Raw genomic sequence first — 23341 nt, 5'->3', positions numbered from 1 at the left:
GCTATGGTAGCTTGTTGTTGTGATTAGAGTTTGGGATTTGAAATGGTAGCGAAATGGAATGGTAAATGTTGTGGTTTTGATTAAAAGAACTTAAGTATGATTAAAGTTAAGTTTAGGCATAAGTATGAATGATTAAATTGAATTGGTTGGGGTTGTTATGATGTGATAAGGATGGATGTTTTTTGTATGATGGATTTGAGGTTGGATTTGAGGTTGATTTGGAATGGGTTTGAATGGTTTAAAATATTGGAAATCGCGTAAACATAGCCGTCGTAACGTCCGATTTTCTTTGGACTGTTTTTGTGCATAGCATTAGGACCCGAGAACCCCCTACTAGATTATGACCACTGCCATGTTTAGATAGCTCATGTTACGAGCTTCGTTTTGATATGTAGTTCGTTCGATTCTGATGCACGGTTTAGGAGAAACGACCGTTTCAAGTAACGGCGTTTCGCGAACGAAACTTTTCCCCTCGCCTTACTTTGAAACATAGGTTAAAGACCAAAAAGGGTTAATTAATGTATGAAACATTTATGGTAAGTGTGTTAGGCAGTTGGTAAGACACTCGCGAAGGAATCGCTTTAAAACTCGTAAAGGTTAAATTATTAAAAATGGTGGAGCCGAGGGTACCCGAGTGACTTAAGCGAATCAGTGAGCGCAAAACAAGCGTTGGAGTCTAAGTTAGTTAAAGTATAGATTTACAAGTGATTTTGGTTTAATTCCAACTTACTTGTTGTTTATAGGTTACCAGACTCGTCCCGAGCCTTTTATCACCCCAAGTCGCTCAGGCAAGTATTCTATCCGTTATACTGTTGTTGTGATGAATATATGTATTTGCCTTATCTTGCGATAGATGCATGTTGGATAATTAGCAAATGATGCGATATATTGTAGCATGTGATATGGTATATATGCATGCCTGTTTCATATTCTTGGAATATATATCTGTTGGTTCAGTTGATAATACCTATGCTAGAGGATAGCGGTAACTTGCATATACCCTTAGTATAGGGACCCAAAGGTGAAAATATTTTCTAAAACCGGGAGTCGAGGATCCCGAGTAATTTTGTATATATGGATATGGATATATATATATATATATATGGTTATAGTTTCCAAACTATTAATCGAATAAGGTTTATTCGATAACTTTATTTTATTAATGAATATTATCTTGAATATTCATTCGAGGACTTATGACTCCTTTATATTATTTATTGAATATTACTTGGATATTCATTTGAGGATGTATGACTCCTTTATTTTATTTAATGAATATTAATTATAATATTCATTCGAGGTATTATGACTCGGCTTATTATTTAATGAATATTATTTCGAATATTCATTTGAGGGCTTATTACTCAGCTTATTTTATTTATTGAATATTATTTGAATATTCATTTGAGGATATATGACTCCGAGTATTTGCTGAGGTATATTCTTTATTTTATTAAAGAATAAGGTGTCAATAATCAAACTTATTTTCGATTATTCAACTAAAGATAATACTTTCATATAAGTATATCTTTGATTATTTAGTACTCGTTTCAAGTATAAGTTTTAATACTTCTACTTCAATTATTTTTATAAAGATTATTCTTTATGGGAATATTATTTAAATATTAATATTCAGTCATTTTCTAAATATTCTGGGGACTGATTTACTTCATTAAATCAGTTTTACTCCAAACACTCTTTAAAGTGTTTTCGAGTATTTAAAATGATTTTCAAAAGTTAGAGCGGATCCCAAAACTATTTTTATATTTAAGATCTTCCTTTTAAAAAGGGGATTTAAATACTCGCTCAAAACATGGGGGATCCGGCTCGGTGGTGTGTTTTATATTCGCAACAAGGTTGCTGTCTTGGTAAAAGAGTTTTTGATTACTTACCCAATATTCGGGAAGTAAAATTCTTGGAACAAGTTAATCCATTAACAGGCATCGCCTGGGAAATATCGGTGAGTTTTCCTTTCCAACTAGATACGACTTCTTGGTGGAGCCGTATCAACAAGTTTCTACTTGGGGAAAGGGGGAAACGAGCTTTACGTTTCAGAGTCATGGATTTCATCTGAACTAGGAGTGGCGTAAGTGGTCGAGTAGCGCCGGCCCAGCCTTATTATATTGGCCCAAATGGCCTGGAAGTTCCGCTAAGGCGGTCCATTCCTTAGGAGTTCAGTGTTCGGTTGACAAGTAAATCCGACAGGTTCTCCTCTACATGTAGAAAATGGTGGGGTTGTACTACTACGACTGATCATCGTAAGTGGTCTTCCTGGCGCGGTAAACTCCCGTAATGAGTTCATCATCCATTTGGATAATTCTGCAACACTACCCGTAGCATTTCGATTGAAAGGCTACTAATGGGTGGTTGCCGAAGCATTGACAGGGTCAAACATTTTTACTGGTGTATCCATTGAATGAAGTATCTCGTAACTTCATCTCTTTTCAAAATATTTCAAAGATCAAATATTTTCAAGTTTTATTTGTGGTCTCATCTATGGGATGACCTCGTGAATCTTATTATACTTCGAACAGTAGTAGTTCAAGTAGATTTCTAAAAATGGTATAAGTATAGTGAAGTAATTGGTAACTTCATCTTCTTTTAAAACTTATATCCAGTAAGTAATTACCTTACTCACGATAAAGATTCTAGTAAGTATCCATTTAGATACTTATATTATTGTTATCACTATGTATTATCTTGCGAGCTGTAAGGCTCACTCTTGCTTTATTTCTTCATCACACAACAACAGTTAGGAAAGATGGCCAGACTCCAGCAGACCCAGCGCAAGCGCGTGGGAAGCATCCCGCGTCTTCCCGATGATGTTGTGGCTGCTATAGCTGCAGAGGTAGATCTATTGGTAGATCAGGCATTCTATTTTTGAGAATCAAATTATGTATAATTATAACTTGTGGCAGATAATGGCAATTAACTGTAAATTTATCAAGTAATCATTTTGGGTTGTAATAACTTTTAAATTGTGGATTCAAAGACTTGTACTTATTTAAATTTCATCTCTGAGACTATAACGGGTTGTGGTGTGTGTTAGTGTGGGGTCACAGCATAAGGTTATTATTATTAATTAAGTGAAGTGATATTGTGGAAAGAAAGACCGTGACGACCCGGATCCCCGACCCCGGATCTGGGGGTGTTACAGAAATGGTATCAGAGCTAAGCGTTATAAACCTCAGAGATGATGGGACGTTAAGATAATAAGTTCACTAAGATAATAAGAACTTTTGCCAAGTTCATAGTCGGACTACCTAACATAGTACTGACAGTTAAAACCCTTATGGGAACCCTTATAAATGTAGCGATAGAAGCGTAGTTCATTATCGTATATGGTAGCGGGACTCCGAACCCTGAAGTTGAGGAACATCAACGCGATGATGTTTTATTACTAATTGGAGATCAGATTGTGGATCCAATAGAGCGTCCTAACGCAGGACCGGATGATGTTGATATTGAGGATGTAGCGGTTGAGGATGTTGTCCTAGAAGGGATAGTTGTTGAGGAGGATCCTGACGAGATTGGATAAAGGACCACTGATGAATTGATGACCCTGGTTGGGTCGACTACCAGAGGTAGGATTGGCCGGTCACTACCAGAGGTTCGTTCAAGTTTGTAAAGATAGTATCCCCTTTAACGCGGCTTACTCGTAAGACTGAGAAGTTCGAATGGACAGAGAAATGCGAGAACAACTTTTAAGAACCGAAGCAAAGGTTGGTGACGTTCCCTATGTTGGCGTTGCCGGATGGAAAATGAGATTTTGTGAAGTGTAGTGACGCTTCGCACAAGGGCTTAGGGTGCGTGCTTATGCAGCACGGTAAGGTAATCGCGTACATGTCAAGACAATTAAGGTAGTATGAAATTCGATATCCCCGCTCATGAGCTTAGGCTCGTGGCAATAGTTTACCCTAAAGATTGGAGGCACTACTTGTATGGAGAGAAGTGCGAGAATTACCTAAGCCATAAGTGCTCTAGTACATTTTCACGTAGAAAGAGCTCAACATATGCCAGAGGAGGCAGTTAGAGCTAATCAAGAATAATGATTGGGAGATTCTTTATCATTCGGGGAAAGCCAATGTGGTGGCTGATGCCCTTAGTAAAAAGGAGAGACTCAAGATGATAATGTCTTTGGGAGAGTTTATAAGAGGTTTTGGAAATAGTAGTGAAGGTAACCGGAGCCGGTACCGAAAAGCTGTTTGAGATAGCAATACAGCCCGAAGTATTGGAAAAGAACATATTGTGCCAGTAAAAGTGATGAATGAAGGCAGAGAGCCAACAAATAGGTATGAGATTAATACTGAGAGAGATGATAAGGGAATAATGAGGTATTCCTATAGAATTTGGGTTCCAAAGGTTTAAGAGCTTAAAGATGAAATCTTAGATGAAAGCTAGTTTGAGGAATAAGAGTTAGAGCAAACCCTGAACGTGATAGTCAGGGAGGTTGCCACCAAGACAAAAGGAACCCATAACATGATGAAGTGGAAAATGAGGATTTAAATTATGTAAGATGACCCTAATTATGGGAAGTAGGAAGAAATATTTAGACTGAGGAAACAAAAGTCGAGTAAGGACAGGAGACCCGAGATGGTACCCCTATACGGCAATTCATGGACCTGTCTAAAGAGAACTTAGACTATTATCCCCAACCACCACCCTGAGGAGACAGTGCGGTGGGAAATTCATTCATGACCTTTAAGTCGCTAAGCTCTCAGAGTTCCAAGGAACAAGCTGACCCAGTCGAGGCAAGAGCCTGGCTAAAGGAAATAGATGAATCATTTAAGATTTTAAATGATTGACGAACCACAAAAGACTGTTTTGTCACTTACCCTCCTAAGAGAGAGACCACCCGCTGGTGAAAGGCCAAGGAAGGCATGGAGCAAGAGATTATAATAAACTGATTTAAGTTCAGTCAATTGTTTTCAGGAAAGTACTTCCCAAGGTTATGGAGATAGTGTAAAAGTTTAAGAGCCAGAACAAAGGCAGACGAGTATGATGAATTATGAATCTAAGATGTAAAAGTTGTCAAGATTCATTCTGAGGACACGAATCCAGAATGACGGGATGTTTGAAATCAATGCTTATGTTGTGTTGGTTCATGAAATAATGATAAGAGAAAGGAAAATAAAAAGAAATTGAAGTGGAAAGGAATATAAAGGCAACAGAGTTTGAGGAATGATAAGGGAGTTGGGTATGGGGAAACCCTAAAGACTCATATTAATAGAAATAGAAAATTATATGATCGTCAGGATGAGGGTGATTCACCATGAGTTAAAGTTGATGGTTGAAGGCATACGAGTTATGTACATTTTATCCCCTGTAAGTTGGGAGGATTTGAGGAAACCTTGAGATAATTCGAAGGATAAATAATGAGACGCGAATAGACTGAGGAGACAAGGAAGTAAGAAATTAAGAAAATTGGATGAAGGAAGTGACCTTCAAGAAGGTGAAGTGTAAGACCGGTGGCTTGATACCCAGGAAGGGAGACGCCAGGTATGAAAGATATCCCAACATTGAGGTGACTGTTGAGATAAACAACAAAAGTAAATAAGGAATTATTAAGAAGAAGTTCACGTTGAACACGACCAATATCTTCCAGAACATCCATGTTATCATTACCAGATCAGGAAAGAAAAGCGGATGACCATTGTTATCTTTTGGAAGCCATATTGATTGACCTTAATTTGAATAAGGATGCTATTATGAAGTTAGGTATAGACTATCGAGATGGGAATGATTGAATAAGACACCCTTATCAGGGATATATGACTTGATTTATCCATGGAAGGATGCAGGTACCTTTTAAAGGTGGAATTAAGAATAGAACATCGGTAACTTAAAATGAATCCTAGGGGAATGCATAAAGGTTGGCATTTCACCCTTAATAGGGATAGTATGAGTTTTGACAGTATGATTGGGAAAGGGTTAAGGTAACAACAACCTTTAAGAATCAGTGGAGAAATTTTGCAGAAGTATATAGACAATGGTTCTACTATTAGTAAATGGTATTGTGATATGCCCTGTATCTAGGGAATACAGGAGGAATGATTGAAGGATAACCTTAGAGGTTTTATAAGGAAAAAGGTAATATTCAAAATTCTCAAGAATAGAAATGTGGATAAAGGAAATATGACGTAATTATAATGATGCCAAGTGGGGCACGTGTTAAACCACGAGAAAGTATGGATCGAACCAGTAAAGGTCAAAATTGTTCAGGGCAATTAGGACCTAAGATAAAAGATGTTCTAAGTATGATTGAGAGTCAGTCATGACAAGTGATTAGCCTCTAAAGACTGAGGCAATAACTTATGGAAAAATGGTGATTTTTTTTTTACTCATCAGATTCTAAGGAAAGCATTTTCACATAAGCTGTGATTGAAATAAGGTAGAAATTTATTTGGAGGTGGTTAATGTGACATTGACTGTAAGGAAATTTTACTATCAGGAAAGGCCAAAGAGGTGCCCGACACTTTAAAGGTAAGTGGATAATTATAGGCGCGTGTGCCAAAAGAATACAGTGATGATGGTTAAAAATGTGAAGGTTGAATTATGGTTTGGAAGATTGACATTCCTTCTGATGACTGTGCAATACCCAACCGTAATAGTAGTTGGTAAAGGTTTAATTCGTGTAATCGCCATGAACGGGCTATCTATCTTAGAAGGTCCTATCTTGAGAATAATCCAGGACCATGTTTCAAAAAGGACTAGATGAACCCTTGAGTTAATTCTTCTATTTAGGGCGTATGATTAAGAATGGTATTAACCTGCTATCGTTGCTTTGATTGAAACTCTTCTGCACTTTTATCTGCTTCATGTCATGTATGTATGTCAGGATCATGAGTGTTCTTCATGAATCAGGAATGGTGATTATGTTACCTCCTTAGAAGGATTTGATACGAGATGTATGGACTCCGTATGGTTAGCTATTAAGACTTCATGGAAAATAAATGACTACAGTGGGTCAGTGGTGGACCATAGTAAGGCAGCAATGATTCTGTGAGTAATGAGCTGATTACAACCATGAGAGTTGTATTGGAATGGATGTTGAGATTGAGTACCACTAATCGGGTCGTGGTAATGTATAAGTTATCATTGATAGACTAATTAAGTAGAGTATCTACCAATTGAATATTTATTCCTTCTTATGAAAAGAGAGTCGTATTACTATATGAGGAAGGTTGCGGTGCAAGCATAGAATTCTAGTAACGGTGATATATAGAATGAGATCCCAAATTCGATTTTCGATGTCGAGGGAGTTTCAAAGGTGATTGTGTTTAAGCTCGAGGAAGAGCATGGGTCCATAGAATGATGGACGGAATGGCAAAAATATTTAGGCATGTGAAATACGATGCTATAACACTTGATGTTGATATAAATATATATGTTTCGTTCTCCTATGATAGACCTCTATAGTTCAGAGGTAGGTTCCAAGCCAGATATTTGGTGACAGTATATATTTTTTTTTTCTTTCCATATATACAATTCTCTTCAATTTGTTCTTTTCTCTTCTTTTCATTTCATATAAGCTGAGAAGAACAACCCTTCCAGAAGGGGAGGTATTGCCGAATGACTATCTATCTGTGTGATAGAAGCCGAGTAGGATACCAGCTATTGTTTAATTGCTTGTCAAGTACTAAAGGCTGGCCACCTTCTGTACTAACTATGCGATATAACAAGTGTTCATGATCATAGTGATCTCTCAACAAATTCCTTTACTTCTATATGATTAATCAAACTTTGGAAAATAGAAACAACTGAAAAAGGAGTAATAAAGTGGTGGTAGTATGCGGAATGGGAACACATTCGTGATACTAAGGTTGACGTGGTTATTAAAAGGTTATAGAACGCTAACAAGCAAAAGTATAACCCGTATAATATTAGGAACGGAAGGTAGTAGCGATTACGAACTGGAAAAGAATGGGTATTGAGAAGCAAAAGTTCTAATGATTGGAAGCTATGATGAGAGTCTGTGTAATAGACTTGAAAGAATTTGGAATGATCACTTAATTCGGATTGAGTTATCTTACGACAATAGATCATATGTCATTATCGAGATGTCGCCTTATGAGATCCTTGAGGGAAGACAATGTCGATCTCCCTTATGTTAGGATGAAGTTGTAGAGCGCAAGATGCTCGGACCCGCAGTAGTCCAAAGGACCAAGGATATGATAGATCTAATCAGAGGACGGCTGGTAGTAGCCCAAGATGGACATGATAAGTATGTTGATTTGACACGAAAGGATAAAGAGTACGAAATAGGGGACCTAGTAATGTTATAGGTATCCCTTGGAAAGGATTGATGAGATTCGGAAAGAAAGGAAAGCTAAGTCCACCAATTGTTGGACCCTTGGATATATTAAGACGTTTGGGAAGTTAGCATATGAGCTAGCCCTACCCCCGAACCTGTAGCAAGTTCATAACGTGTTCCACGTATTAATGTTAAGGAAGTGTAATTCAGATGCCAGACAAATAGGGGCATATGAGCGCATAGACATGCAACCAGACGTAACCTATATGGAGCAACCAGGAAGGGTTATAGAGTGAAAAGGAACGAGTGCTTAGGAGAAGGGTTATCAAACTAGTAAGAGTTTGATGGTAGAACCACAATGTGGGAAAATTGACTTGAGAGTTAGAAAGTGCAATACTAAGAAAGTATCCCTATTTATTTCTATCTGATTCCGGGACGGAATCCTTTTAAGGAGGGGAGACTGTAATAACCCCAATTTTTGGAAATTTTTGAAACCCTTATGAATAGTGTTTTTGCTGAATGAGAAAACTGTTCATGCCACGCTATGTAGGGGTTCTGTTATTGATCTTATGGGATATTATTAGTACTCTATGTGGTATATAAGTGTATGTAAAGATCGTCAGAATCCAATTCTGAACACTTGGATTTTTCCCGGAAATCCACAAGATACGGAGAGAATTGAGTATAAGGTAACAGGATAAAAAGGATTTAAATTAAAGGATTATAAGAGAGGATCATAAAAGGAATACAATATATTGAGAAAGGTTAAGGGAACCTAAGTAATAAGATCCCGGGTATGATCCCTCAAACGATAAACGAGAACGAAAGATAAGCGAACCGTAAAACAAATAAGTGACCAAGAGACAAGCTTGTACAAGAAGCCAGGGACTGTGACATCATCAAACCCCAAGGTGTGGACAAGTGGGAGCATTATGACATGTGCAAGGTGACATAGGCATGACAAAAAAGGAAGGAGATGTGGTGACTTTTTAACCACACAAAATCAAGGGCAACTAGGTAATTTACTAAATCAAACACAAAAATCAAGCCAACCAAGCCAAGCAAAATCATTTTCATCAAAAATCAAAAGCAACCAAGGCTTTGTTCTTCATTGCTCACGGCTTTTCACTATTCAAAAGGCAAGAGAAATTCAAAATCAAAGATCCAAGCTTCCTAAATTGGTGAGTTAATTCCCTAATCATCTTCATGCTTAGTTAGGACTATATCATGAGTTTAAGCCATTAATTCCTTCTCAATCTTCTTCATTTAATCAAAGAAGAAGACTATGAATAGTGTTTTCAAGTTTTTAACTTGAAGTTTTTCTTGTTTATCTTGAAGATCCAAGCATTCTTAAGACTTCTCAAAGCTTCTTAAGGCTTCCTAGCTCCTCCCACCACTTCAAGGAAGGTATACCATCTCCAAACCCTAGATTCCTATATAATATAAGATGATTTTGATTAGTAGGGTGCTATGGTAGCTTGTTGTTGTGATTAGAGTTTGGGATTTGAAATGGTAGCGAAATGGAATGGTAAATGTTGTGGTTTTGATTAAAAGAACTTAAGTATGATTAAAGTTAAGTTTAGGCATAAGTATGAATGATTAAATTGAATTGGTTGGGGTTGTTATGATGTGATAAGGATGGATGTTTTTTGTATGATGGATTTGAGGTTGGATTTGAGGTTGATTTGGAATGGGTTTGAATGGTTTAAAATATTGGAAATCGCGTAAACATAGCCGTCGTAACGTCCGATTTTCTTTGGACTGTTTTTGTGCATAGCATTAGGACCCGAGAACCCCCTACTAGATTATGACCACTGACATGTTTAGATAGCTCATGTTACGAGCTTCGTTTTGATATGTAGTTCGTTCGATTCTGATGCACGGTTTAGGAGAAACGACCGTTTCAAGTAACGGCGTTTCGCGAACGAAACTTTTCCCCTCGCCTTACTTTGAAACATAGGTTAAAGACCAAAAAGGGTTAATTAATGTATGAAACATTTATGGTAAGTGTGTTAGGCAGTTGGTAAGACACTCGCGAAGGAATCGCTTTAAAACTCGTAAAGGTTAAATTATTAAAAATGGTGGAGCCGAGGGTACCCGAGTGACTTAAGCGAATCAGTGAGCGCAAAACAAGCGTTGGAGTCTAAGTTAGTTAAAGTATAGATTTACAAGTGATTTTGGTTTAATTCCAACTTACTTGTTGTTTATAGGTTACCAGACTCGTCCCGAGCCTTTTATCACCCCAAGTCGCTCAGGCAAGTATTCTATCCGTTATACTGTTGTTGTGATGAATATATGTATTTGCCTTATCTTGCGATAGATGCATGTTGGATAATTAGCAAATGATGCGATATATTGTAGCATGTGATATGGTATATATGCATGCCTGTTTCATATTCTTGGAATATATATCTGTTGGTTCAGTTGATAATACCTATGCTAGAGGATAGCGGTAACTTGCATATACCCTTAGTATAGGGACCCAAAGGTGAAAATATTTTCTAAAACCGGGAGTCGAGGATCCCGAGTAATTTTGTATATATGGATATGGATATATATATATATATATATATATATATATATGGTTATAGTTTCCAAACTATTAATCGAATAAGGTTTATTCGATAACTTTATTTTATTAATGAATATTATCTTGAATATTCATTCGAGGACTTATGACTCCTTTATATTATTTATTGAATATTACTTGGATATTCATTTGAGGATGTATGACTCCTTTATTTTATTTAATGAATATTAATTATAATATTCATTCGAGGTATTATGACTCGGCTTATTATTTAATGAATATTATTTCGAATATTCATTTGAGGGCTTATTACTCAGCTTATTTTATTTATTGAATATTATTTGAATATTCATTTGAGGATATATGACTCCGAGTATTTGCTGAGGTATATTCTTTATTTTATTAAAGAATAAGGTGTCAATAATCAAACTTATTTTCGATTATTCAACTAAAGATAATACTTTCATATAAGTATATCTTTGATTATTTAGTACTCGTTTCAAGTATAAGTTTTAATACTTCTACTTCAATTATTTTTATAAAGATTATTCTTTATGGGAATATTATTTAAATATTAATATTCAGTCATTTTCTAAATATTCTGGGGACTGATTTACTTCATTAAATCAGTTTTACTCCAAACACTCTTTAAAGTGTTTTCGAGTATTTAAAATGATTTTCAAAAGTTAGAGCGGATCCCAAAACTATTTTTATATTTAAGATCTTCCTTTTAAAAAGGGGATTTAAATACTCGCTCAAAACATGGGGGATCCGGCTCGGTGGTGTGTTTTATATTCGCAACAAGGTTGCTGTCTTGGTAAAAGAGTTTTTGATTACTTACCCAATATTCGGGAAGTAAAATTCTTGGAACAAGTTAATCCATTAACAGGCATCGCCTGGGAAATATCGGTGAGTTTTCCTTTCCAACTAGATACGACTTCTTGGTGGAGCCGTATCAACAAGTTTCTACTTGGGGAAAGGGGGAAACGAGCTTTACGTTTCAGAGTCATGGATTTCATCTGAACTAGGAGTGGCGTAAGTGGTCGAGTAGCGCCGGCCCAGCCTTATTATATTGGCCCAAATGGCCTGGAAGTTCCGCTAAGGCGGTCCATTCCTTAGGAGTTCAGTGTTCGGTTGACAAGTAAATCCGACAGGTTCTCCTCTACATGTAGAAAATGGTGGGGTTGTACTACTACGACTGATCATCGTAAGTGGTCTTCCTGGCGCGGTAAACTCCCGTAATGAGTTCATCATCCATTTGGATAATTCTGCAACACTACCCGTAGCATTTCGATTGAAAGGCTACTAATGGGTGGTTGCCGAAGCATTGACAGGGTCAAACATTTTTACTGGTGTATCCATTGAATGAAGTATCTCGTAACTTCATCTCTTTTCAAAATATTTCAAAGATCAAATATTTTCAAGTTTTATTTGTGGTCTCATCTATGGGATGACCTCGTGAATCTTATTATACTTCGAACAGTAGTAGTTCAAGTAGATTTCTAAAAATGGTATAAGTATAGTGAAGTAATTGGTAACTTCATCTTCTTTTAAAACTTATATCCAGTAAGTAATTACCTTACTCACGATAAAGATTCTAGTAAGTATCCATTTAGATACTTATATTATTGTTATCACTATGTATTATCTTGCGAGCTGTAAGGCTCACTCTTGCTTTATTTCTTCATCACACAACAACAGTTAGGAAAGATGGCCAGACTCCAGCAGACCCAGCGCAAGCGCGTGGGAAGCATCCCGCGTCTTCCCGATGATGTTGTGGCTGCTATAGCTGCAGAGGTAGATCTATTGGTAGATCAGGCATTCTATTTTTGAGAATCAAATTATGTATAATTATAACTTGTGGCAGATAATGGCAATTAACTGTAAATTTATCAAGTAATCATTTTGGGTTGTAATAACTTTTAAATTGTGGATTCAAAGACTTGTACTTATTTAAATTTCATCTCTGAGACTATAACGGGTTGTGGTGTGTGTTAGTGTGGGGTCACAGCATAAGGTTATTATTATTAATTAAGTGAAGTGATATTGTGGAAAGAAAGACCGTGACGACCCGGATCCCCGACCCCGGATCTGGGGGTGTTACAGGTAGCATACATGATATCAGGTCTACTAGCAGTTAAATAGAGTAAAGAGCCAATCATACCTCTGTAGTTAGTAATATCTACTGATGAACCAGTATCTTTATCTAACTTGGTAGTTCTTGAAGGAAAGGGCAAGTGAGCCAACAAATCATCAATAAGATGATGCTCACTTGCTTTAGATTTTGGATCCTCCATGAGTTTCAAAGATGAAGAATCAGGAATTGAAGTGTTTATCATATCCATATCCAGTGAGTTTGTGGGAGAATTGTGTGTGTGAGGTGTTTCAATTGTGAGAGATTTTGGTTGTGACTCCATATTTATTGGAGCCGCATCAACCTGAGTTTGAGAAGGTGCATTAACTGAGTCTTTGACTGCAGTTGGCACTGTGTGCACCCTGTGACTCCCCCAAAGGTTTCAACTTCTTCTTTCTGATATAGGTTTGAGTTTGGTCTGTGGTGTCCCCACCCCTTTTATTCTGTGCTCTTGGAGATGAGCTATTTTCAATAGTTACATCCTTTTGGGAGGATGCAACTAGAAATTTGCTACTTTCCTTATTAATCACCTTATCTCTAGGATTTCTTTGATGTTCACACTGTCCTCACCTTTCTTACCACCCTTCACACTTCCCTCTTATGCTTTGGTTATTTTTAAAATTAGTTTCTTTTGAGATGAACTAGAGTGGGGTTTCTTTGATTTAGATTTTGAAATTGTAGGTTTTGTGGATTGGGTAGGCATCTATTTGGTCACAGTCACAGACACAGTTATTTGTAAAGAAACTTGAGGTTGGGGAAGAATAGTGACAGAAACAGTTACCTCACTTACCTGAGGTGCCTTCATGATTGGCAGATAGTTGAGATGCACTTCACTGTGAAGATGGTTCATGTTCAAATCAGCAAGTACCCTTTTCTCTTGGTGTTATTCCCTAACAATACAACAAGAATTACAAAAGGGGAGGTTGAATGTAATTCTGGCTTCTTTTTGATATTTTAAAAATGTTCTAACTCAAATACATAACAGTGTTTAATTTGCAGTAATGCGGAATGAAAGAGTAATAAAAATCAAAACACTAAGTAATAGAACACAGGCTTTAAAACTTTCTGGTGGATTTCAAAGTATCCACCAGATATATATATATATATAAGATTGAGAACTCTGTGAATCTTTGAATAGCTCACATCTGATTTACAAGTTGAATAAACAAAACTACAGAGAAATTCTTACAAAATACAGCTTTGTTTCTCTGAAAAATAAGCTTCCTTTGTTGATTGTTCTACTGGCTACTCTTGATTTATATATCACCAAGTTACATGATAGTAAGACAAGATAATAAAACAAAATATATCTAGTCTAACTCCATGCTGCTTCACTACTCTATTCCAACATCTTTGAAAATATTCACATTTGCATGGAAATGGTAACGCTTCTTTGTTCTCAAAATCCTACTTAACAGGCTGCCACATTCCTTTTACAAACACCCGACGCATTTAACTGTGTTGTCACTATCAACAGCTATTTTGAATATGATCATCTGTCGGGTTTATGTTGAACATCTATCGGGAATATATTGATCATCCGTCGGGAGCCTTGTAGATTATCCGTCGAGAGCCTTGTTGATCATCTGTCTCTTGACTCTATTTCAATTATACATAATTACAAGACATCTCATATTTATAATTAGCCAACCTATTCTGCATATCAATCTAGTAGTCGACATGACTTAGAGAACCCTACACAATCTACTAGACTAAAACATGTTGTTTGCGGAAATGTGCTACAATACTTATTTGTTACATAAGCTAGATTCTCGATAAATGTCAAATTGTCATCCGTCGGGACTATATTAGATCATTTATCGAGAGCTACAAAATTCACTAAGTCAAATCTACTAAGGTGTCTTTTTAACTTATCATCAAGTTCACAACATGTTTCTAACAATCTCCCCTAATTTATGTCTACTGGAATTATAGCCATAAATTAAGAGAAAATTGATGATAACAAAATACCCTAAATATATTGATTAAAAGATAGTAGATAAAACTGACAAGTGCTACAAATTTATTGATAATTGAACAAAGCAAAGTGTAAAAAGAGTTCTCACAATCATTATCAAGGTGCTCCTCTAGTCTGAGCAGATAATTTCTATTTCCTTGATTGTCTGGATTTCTTCCCAAGCTTCCTGTTATTCTCTTTTATTTGATTCTGGAGTTGTCTGTGAAATTCAAGTTCATCAGCTTCAGATAGATCCATCTTTTCTTGTATTTCCAATAGAGTCTCATTGCTAGAGATACTCAATTGGTCATCTAGTCTGAAGAATCTTCTAAAACCCTTGTTGTCCATGAATTCCATCATCCAATAAGGCCTCAAATGCACTCTATTTCCTGTGAAGGGAATTGATAGGGTTTTTGGGAGTGCATCTTTGGCTTAATTGCTCCTTAGATCTTCTATCTTCTTTAGGACCAATTTCCTTGCAGTTATATTAAAACCGAAGTTTTTCTTGAAGGATTAGAAGACCTTTATCAGTACAGATTGGCTTTCTTGAAGAATCCTATGAAGAGGCCATGTGATCTCTTTCTCTCCCTTATACTTAAACATCAGTCCTTCAGGAAGATGTTTGTGAGCATCAATCCTCTTACTTCTTCCAATTCATCCAAATAGAGGTTTAAATCTGAAAACTCCTTGTTGTCACAGATACATAAAAGATCTCCCTTATTGACTATAGGTTGAGATTTGGTTAGGGTCTTGGTTCTGAGAATCACAGGCTTGACCTTATTGGTTGCTCTTATATTTGTTTTCTTTGGCTTGTTGAAGATAGGTAAATTGAGTTCAGGAATTGGTAAACTTTCCCAGTCTTTTGGCTCATCCTTGGGAATTATAGGCTCACCATGAAAATTCTTTAATGGTTCCACCTTAGATTTCTCATGTGCCACTGAGGGCTTGGATGTTTGAGTTAAAGTTGTAGATTGTTTGGGAATGTAGTCTTCCATTTTCTCATCACTAAAGTCAAATTTTCCTTTAGAGTGAAGCTTGTATATGAATTTCCTTTTTTGTTGAGGTTCATTTTGCATTTTATGATCTTGAGTTTCAGTTATCTCAGGTGATTTCTCAGAAATCTCAGTTGTAGATTTGACAGCTTGAAGTTTAGCGAAGATAGCAGCTTGCTTCTTCTTTTGTTTGAGCTTCTTAGCATCTAAAGCAGCCTGCTTTTTTTCTTGCTTAATCCTTTCTTTTTCTTCCTTCTTAGCTTCTATAAACAGAGGGTATCCATCCACCACACAAGTTTCATTACCATTTCTGTAGACCTTGGAAATTCTTCTTTTAAGTACTGAATCAGTTGGATCTTTGAAAAATGTAATTGACCTTACCAACAGCTTCTTTTCATCTGGCCTAGGAGTCTCAAACATAAGATCCACAAGATTTTTGTCTGAGAGATTTGAATAGTTCCTTTTAGGCTTCAGAATTAGACTGGCTTTTGGAGATTTGATGCATGAGGTTTGGCCTTTTTCCAAGTTACCTAGACTCATTTCATTCACTGAGATTTGTTTGACTTGTGAGTGATGATAAAAAGTCTTGTCTGGTTTCTATATCTGACCAAATTTCTTCTGAATATCTGCATCAATCTTCTTCCATTTATCATCTACTTCCTTCTCAATTTCTGCTACATCAATCTTTGTCAGTTTATCATTTGACTCCAGTTTTGCTGCTGCTAGATTGATGAGATCAATGTTATCCATAGCTGGTGGCTTAGTGAAAGCAATTGTTGGCACAATTACTTTACTGACTTGAATGTTGAGCAGTTTCTCCACCTCACTTGATGAGTCCCCTTGACTACCTGGGATGAGTGAATCTTTCTCCCCCTTTTTGTTAGCATCAAGTTGTTGAGAGGTAGGGAGTTGTGCAGCCACTAACTGTTGGAGAAAAGCGGTTTGAGCTTCCTGATTGGCAAGTACTTTGGCCACTGACTTCTCCATATTTATCAATCTAGAGTCCATGTCCTCAACTATCCTGTTCAAATCAGCTTCTTTTCTCAATTTCTGAGCTATCTCAGTCATGGTAGTTCCAGGAAGTCTAGCATCCAACCTTGCTACAAAATCCTGTTTGACATCTGAAATTTCTTGCTTAAGTTCATTAATATTTTGACTGTGTTGGAGAGCCTGAATATTATACAGTTGTAGAGCTTCAAGATGTGATGTGAGTAACCTTCTTGTGTTGGCACTTGTAGATGCTTGAATGGTTGTTTGAGTGTCATGAATAAGCTTGAATAAAGTGGATTGGAGATGTGAATATGAATATTCTTTGGTTAGCATCTATGAAGGAATATATGCATCTCCCCCTATGCTCATGCTATCATTCTCATCATCCTCAGCATCATCCCCAAAAGAGTCTTCAGCCAATTCAAACTCACTATTGGTTGTGGATGGCAAGGCAGTGATGGCATCTTTTGCTCTTTTCATTGAGGCAGTTGTATATACCAGGTTTATCATCCTCTCAGCATCCTCATTGCCTTATCCAGCTAGAGTTTGATAAGCTGGAACATGATGAGTAAATGTCTCAGAATCCAAAGAGATAGAATCTATAACAACTTGATATTCTTGCTGAAATAGTCTCTCTTTTTCTGCTTCACTAACATCCATTGACTCACTAGCAATGGTTTCCATCCTTATAACTCCTATACCTGCAATTCTCTCAAGTTCTCTCTTTTGTTGCATCAGGGGCTCCCCTTGGCTCACCACCCTCACACCCTCACCTTCACCTACTAAGATGGAACTCCTCTCACTCTCATTTTCCAGGATTGAAGAAATAGCATGCAATTATTAACTCCTTTCCTCTTCTTTTTCCTGGGAGCAACCCAGCCTCTCACTCAAATCACTCATTTCCTTCAGTCCTAAGAGTAATTGTACAACTACTAACTCATCTACACTTGTAAAAATTATTGAAATTTCAGTGTGTGTAGAGAGTACCGACGGATGAGGAATATCCATTGGGGTAGTAGTTAGGTTAGCCGGCGGATGACTGTTGTTAGACACATCCTTCGGGATACAATCACTAACCGATGGATGGACAATATCCACCAAAATAGAAGAAATAAATGAGTTTAGAGTGGAGACTATTGTAGACTCTGTACAGATTGATGAGAATTTGAGCACATATGTCTCAATAGTTCCTGAAAGAATTGGCAAGTGAGCCAACAAATTATCCAAAACATGATGCTCACTTGTACTAGATTTTGGATTCCCCAATAGAGTTAAAGAAGGGGAATCAAGAATTGATGTGTTGATCATATCCACATCCAGAGAATTTATGGGAGAGTTTGTGTCCCTTACCCTCTTGGCATGTGCTCCTGGTTGGGAGCTTGTTTTAATAGTAACATCCTGTTGGGAGGATGCAACTAGCAATGAGCTTAAGTCCTTCTTAAGCACTGCAGTTTATTGGAAAACTGCAGTGTGGCTGGGCTGGGAAACACTCACCTCTCCAACCTTATCCTTAGGGCTTCTTTGATGTTCACCCTGTCCCTCACCTAACTCACTCACCTTCACACTCCCCTCTTGATGTTTGGTAGATTTTGCAACTGGTTTCTTTTGAGAGAAACTAGAGGGGGTTTTCTTTGATTTGGTTTTTGAAATTTTTGTTTTGGTGACTTGGGTAGGCATCTTTTTGGTCATTGACATAGATGTCATGGCCACACTCAAAGGCAAAGAAATTTGAGAGGTTGGAATAGTAGGGACAGTGCTGCTTACCTCACTTACCTGAGGGCCCTACATGACTGGAAAATAAAAAAGGGGCACCTCATTGTGATGACTTGCTCTGTTAAGATCCGCAATCACTCTCCTTCTTGAACCCAACAATCCAGTTTGTTGGTTGGGTTCTCAATAGCAATATTCTCAACAAGATGGTTAGCAAGAATCATAAAGAATCTAGCATAGTAAACATTTTTACCTCTCTTTTTAATTTCCCCTAACTTGTAAACTAACTCAAACATAATCATGTTACTGAAATTATAGTATTATCAGTAACTAGCAGATAAACCATGTTAAGCATGGCAGTGTTAACAGAATCAAAATTACTTTTCTTACCAGAAAACACCTTGATAACTACATCACACAAATAACTCCATTCTTTTCTAAGACCTAGCCTTCTAATCTCACTTAACTTAGTGGTAGTAAGAGCATAGCCAATAGAATTAAGCATGGTAAATAAATTAGCATTTATGTGTGGTTTAGTAGTAGTGTTCTCAGGAATTTTAAAGCAAGCTTAAATTGTGTCACTGTTACTGCAGAATTGTTTACCTTTAAGAGTAAAAGTTATGGTTTTGTCAGTAGACTAGTACACAAAAGTTGTCCATATCTCCTCCACAACTTCACAGTAGATTGTGAGTGATTCCAGCATAGCATAACTGAGTTTGAATTCCTTCACAAAGTCCATCATTTTATGAAAATCTTCTGACGCCAGAATTGCCTTGTTCACAAGAGCTACGAAATTGTTCTTCTCATAGATTAATCGAGATTGAGACATGATATTGACTACTGGTGCCATTGTTAGAGTGGGGAATTTGTAGAAAGATAGAGGCTTTTTCTTTGAAGAAGAAGAGAGTGGTTAATTGCAGTAGAGAAAGATAAAAGAAAGAGTAAAAATGAATTTAGCTTTTATACTATCTCAGAAATAAACTGTCAAAAGTAATAAAGTAAATAAAGTAACCAATCAAAATAGCTGTTTAAAATAAAATAAACTATCAAAATTCTGTCAATTATCTGCCGTGACATACTTACAGACTGTAAGTATATCCGATGGATAATGTTCAGTATTTTTAACGGCTAGGATGTAGGCAATTCGACGGATGAGGATAAAACAGTTATCCAGAAAAATTATTGATTTTTACTAAACTATTCTATCCCGACGGATGATCAAACTCGATGGATAATGAGCATCCGTCGAGATGTAAATTTTGACTTAGTCGAAATTCCATCTAAAACAAAAAAATCAATTAAATTTCTTGCTGCATGATAACTTACAAAATTATCAGAAATAATTTAAGAATAATGAAGCATACCTAACTCACTTACCAACCTAGAAAAGGTGGATTCATCAAGTGGTTTGGTAAAGATATCTGTAAGCTGCTTTTCCCTTGGAACAAAATGAAGTTCCACAGTACCACTCATCACATGTTCCCTAATAAAGTGGTACTTGATGTCTATGTGCTTTGTTCTTAAATGTTGTACTGGATTTTCAGTGATGGCAATTGCACTTGTGTTATCACAGAAAATAGGAATTCTGTTCACTTGTAGACCATAGTCCAACAATTGGTTTTTCATCCATAAAATATGTGCACAGCAACTACTAGCAGCAATATACTCAGCTTCGGCTGTAGAAGTAGAAACTGAATTTTTCTTTTTACTGAACCAGGACACAAGCTTGTTCCCTAGAAATTGACAGTTGTACTTTTTCTATCTATTTTACAACCTACATAATCTGTATATGAATAACCAGTTAGATCAAATCCAGAATCTCTAGGGTATCAAATGCCAAGTTTTGGTGTTCCCTTGAGATATCTGAAAATTCTCTTAATAGCTACTAAGTGAGATTCTCTAGGATTAGCCTGAAATCTAGCACAAAGATAAGTAGCAAATATTATATCTGGCCTACTAGCATTTAAGTACAGAAGTGAGCCAACCATGCCTCTATAGCTTAAAATATCTACAGAATTTTCAGTAGTGTTTAATTCAAGCTTAGTTGCAGTGGCCATGGGAGTTTTTGTAGATGTGCAATCCATTAGATCAAACTTCTTTAAAAGATCATAAATGTATTTGGTTTGACTAATGAATCTTCCATCATTAACTTGCTTAACTTGTAAACCAAGAAAGTAAGTTAGTTCTCCCATCATGCTCATTTCATACTTTGCATCAATTTGGCAAACTTTTTGCAAAGTTTTTCATCTGTAGATCCAAATATAATATCATCTACATAAATTTGAACAAGTATACTAGAGCTATTAACATTTCTAAAGAATAAAGTTTTATCAACAATACCTCTTGTGAAGTTATTTTTTAAGAGAAACTTTGATAAAGTGTCATACCAGGCTCTAGGTGCTTGCTTCAATCCATAAATTGCTTTCAAGAGATAGTAAACATATTCTGGAAAATTTGGATCTTCAAAACCAGGAGGCTGACTAACATAAACTTCCTCCTTCAAATCTCCATTCACCAAGACACTTTTGACATCCATTTGATAGACTTTGAAATTGGCATGGGCTACATTGGCTAAGAAAATTCTGATGGCTTCAAGTCTTATAACAGGAGCAAAAGTTTCATCAAAATCTATTCCTTCTTGTTGGCAGTAGCCCTTAGTAACCAATCTAGCTTCGTTCCTGACAACTATGCCATTTTCATCCATCTTGTTTCTGAATACCCACTTGGTGTCAATTGAATTCTTTCCTTTAGGCTTGGGTACCATCTTCCATACCTTGTTTCTTTCAAATTGGTTTAGCTCTTCCTGCAGAGCTAAAACCCAATCAGGATCCAACAGAGCTTCTTCTACCTTCTTTGGTTCTTCCTTAGAAAGAAAGCTACTATATATACATTCTTTTTGAGTTGCTTTCCTTGTTTGTATTCTAGAAGATGCATCATCAATAATGAGCTCAAAAGGGTGATCTCTAGTCCATTTTCTCTATTGTGGTAGATTAGCTCTAGATGAAGAGGCCTCATTGTTGTCTTGATGTGTGACTGAGTTTTGATTAAAAGAAACTCCCCCTGATTTTGTGGATCTTTGACTTAAAGTGGGGTTCTTTCTGTAAGTGATCTGTTTTGACTCTCAGCTTCTCTTATTGTTTCGACGGATGATGCACTTTGTATCTCAATGGATGAAACTGATTATCCACCGATGGATGAAACATTATATAACTAGATGGATGTTGAGTTATGTGCTTCATTAGGTACAAATTTTTCTGTATTATGCTTAGCCAATATTTATTGATCACTTTCATCACTAACCATCTCAACATTATCGAATTTGAGGCTTTCATGGAAATCTTCATCTTGTAGTCCTTCAATCTTTTTATCATCAAACACAACATGTATAGATTTCATAATAATATTGGTCTTAGATTATAGACTCTATATGATTTTCCCACAGCATATCCTACAAAAATTCCTTCATCTGCTTTGGCATCAAACTTTGCATATTGATCAGTTTGATTCCTTAAGATATAGCATTTACAGCCAAAGACATGAAGAAAATTTAGAGTTGGCTTCCTATTCTTGAACAATTGATAGGGTGTCATGCATTTTGCTTGATTAACCAAAGAAATGTTCTGAGTGTAGCATGCAGTATTCACAGCTTCAGCCCAAAAATATGTTGGTAACTTTGATTCTTCTAACATTGTTCTTGCAGCTTCAATAAGAGATCTATTTTTCCTTTCCACCACTCCATTTTGTTGTGGAGTTCTAGCTACATAAAACTCATGCATAATCCCATTTTCTTCACAAAATGATCTCATCACAGAATTCTTGAACTCAGTTCCATTGTCACTTCTGATTCTTCTTACTTTGAAGTCAGGATGGTTGTTGACTTTCCTTATGTGATTGATGATGATTTCACTAGCTTCATCTTTGGACTTTAGAAAATATGTTCAAGAGAACTTTGAGAAATCATCTACAATTACTAGGCAATATCTTTTCCTTGATATGGATAACACATTGACTGGTCCAAACAAATCCATGTGCAACAGTTGCAAAGGTTCTTCAATTATTGAATCAAGCTTCTTTCTGAATGATGCTTTAATCTGCTTTCCTTTCTGACAGGCATCACACAATCCATCCTTAGTAAACTGCACTTGAGGGATACCTTTGACCAACTCTTTCTTGACTAGCTCATTCATGGTCTTGAAGTTTAGATGGGATAGCTTCTTGTGCCATAGCCAACTTTCATCTTAACTCGCTTTACTGATAAGACAAGTTACTGATTCTGCATTTGACGTGTTAAAATTGGCTAGGTACACATTCCCTTTTCTCACTCCAGTGAGAACCACTTTGTTGCTCTTTTATTGGTCATAATATAGGCTTCTGAATTTAAAGTGACTTAGTTGCCCCTATCACAAAGCTGGCTGATACTTAACAATTTATTCTTGAGTCTGTCCACTAAGGCAACCTCTTCGATGATGACATTATCCTTTGAAATCAAGCCATATCCCACATTATACCCTTTGTTGTCATCTCCAAAAGTAATACTTTGTCACACCCCCAACTTAAATAGCAAAATAAATATAGCTATTACATCATTTTAATGAAGAATACATAACCAACTCCAAGATCTTACAGTTTAGGATTTGGAATAGCCCAACACTACCAACTATTACATCTGATTACAAATACCGAGTCCTCACACAACTATTATTACTTATTCTACCTGCGCTCGAATATAAGCATCAGCATCACAAGTCTTACGGGCAGTCTGCTTGAATCTAAC

Source organism: Apium graveolens, chromosome 5 (assembly GCF_009905375.1).
Source record: "Apium graveolens cultivar Ventura chromosome 5, ASM990537v1, whole genome shotgun sequence".
NCBI classification, from domain to species: domain Eukaryota; kingdom Viridiplantae; phylum Streptophyta; class Magnoliopsida; order Apiales; family Apiaceae; genus Apium; species Apium graveolens.
The sequence above is the reverse complement of the archived record's forward strand: the minus strand, read 5'-3'. Positions refer to the sequence as shown.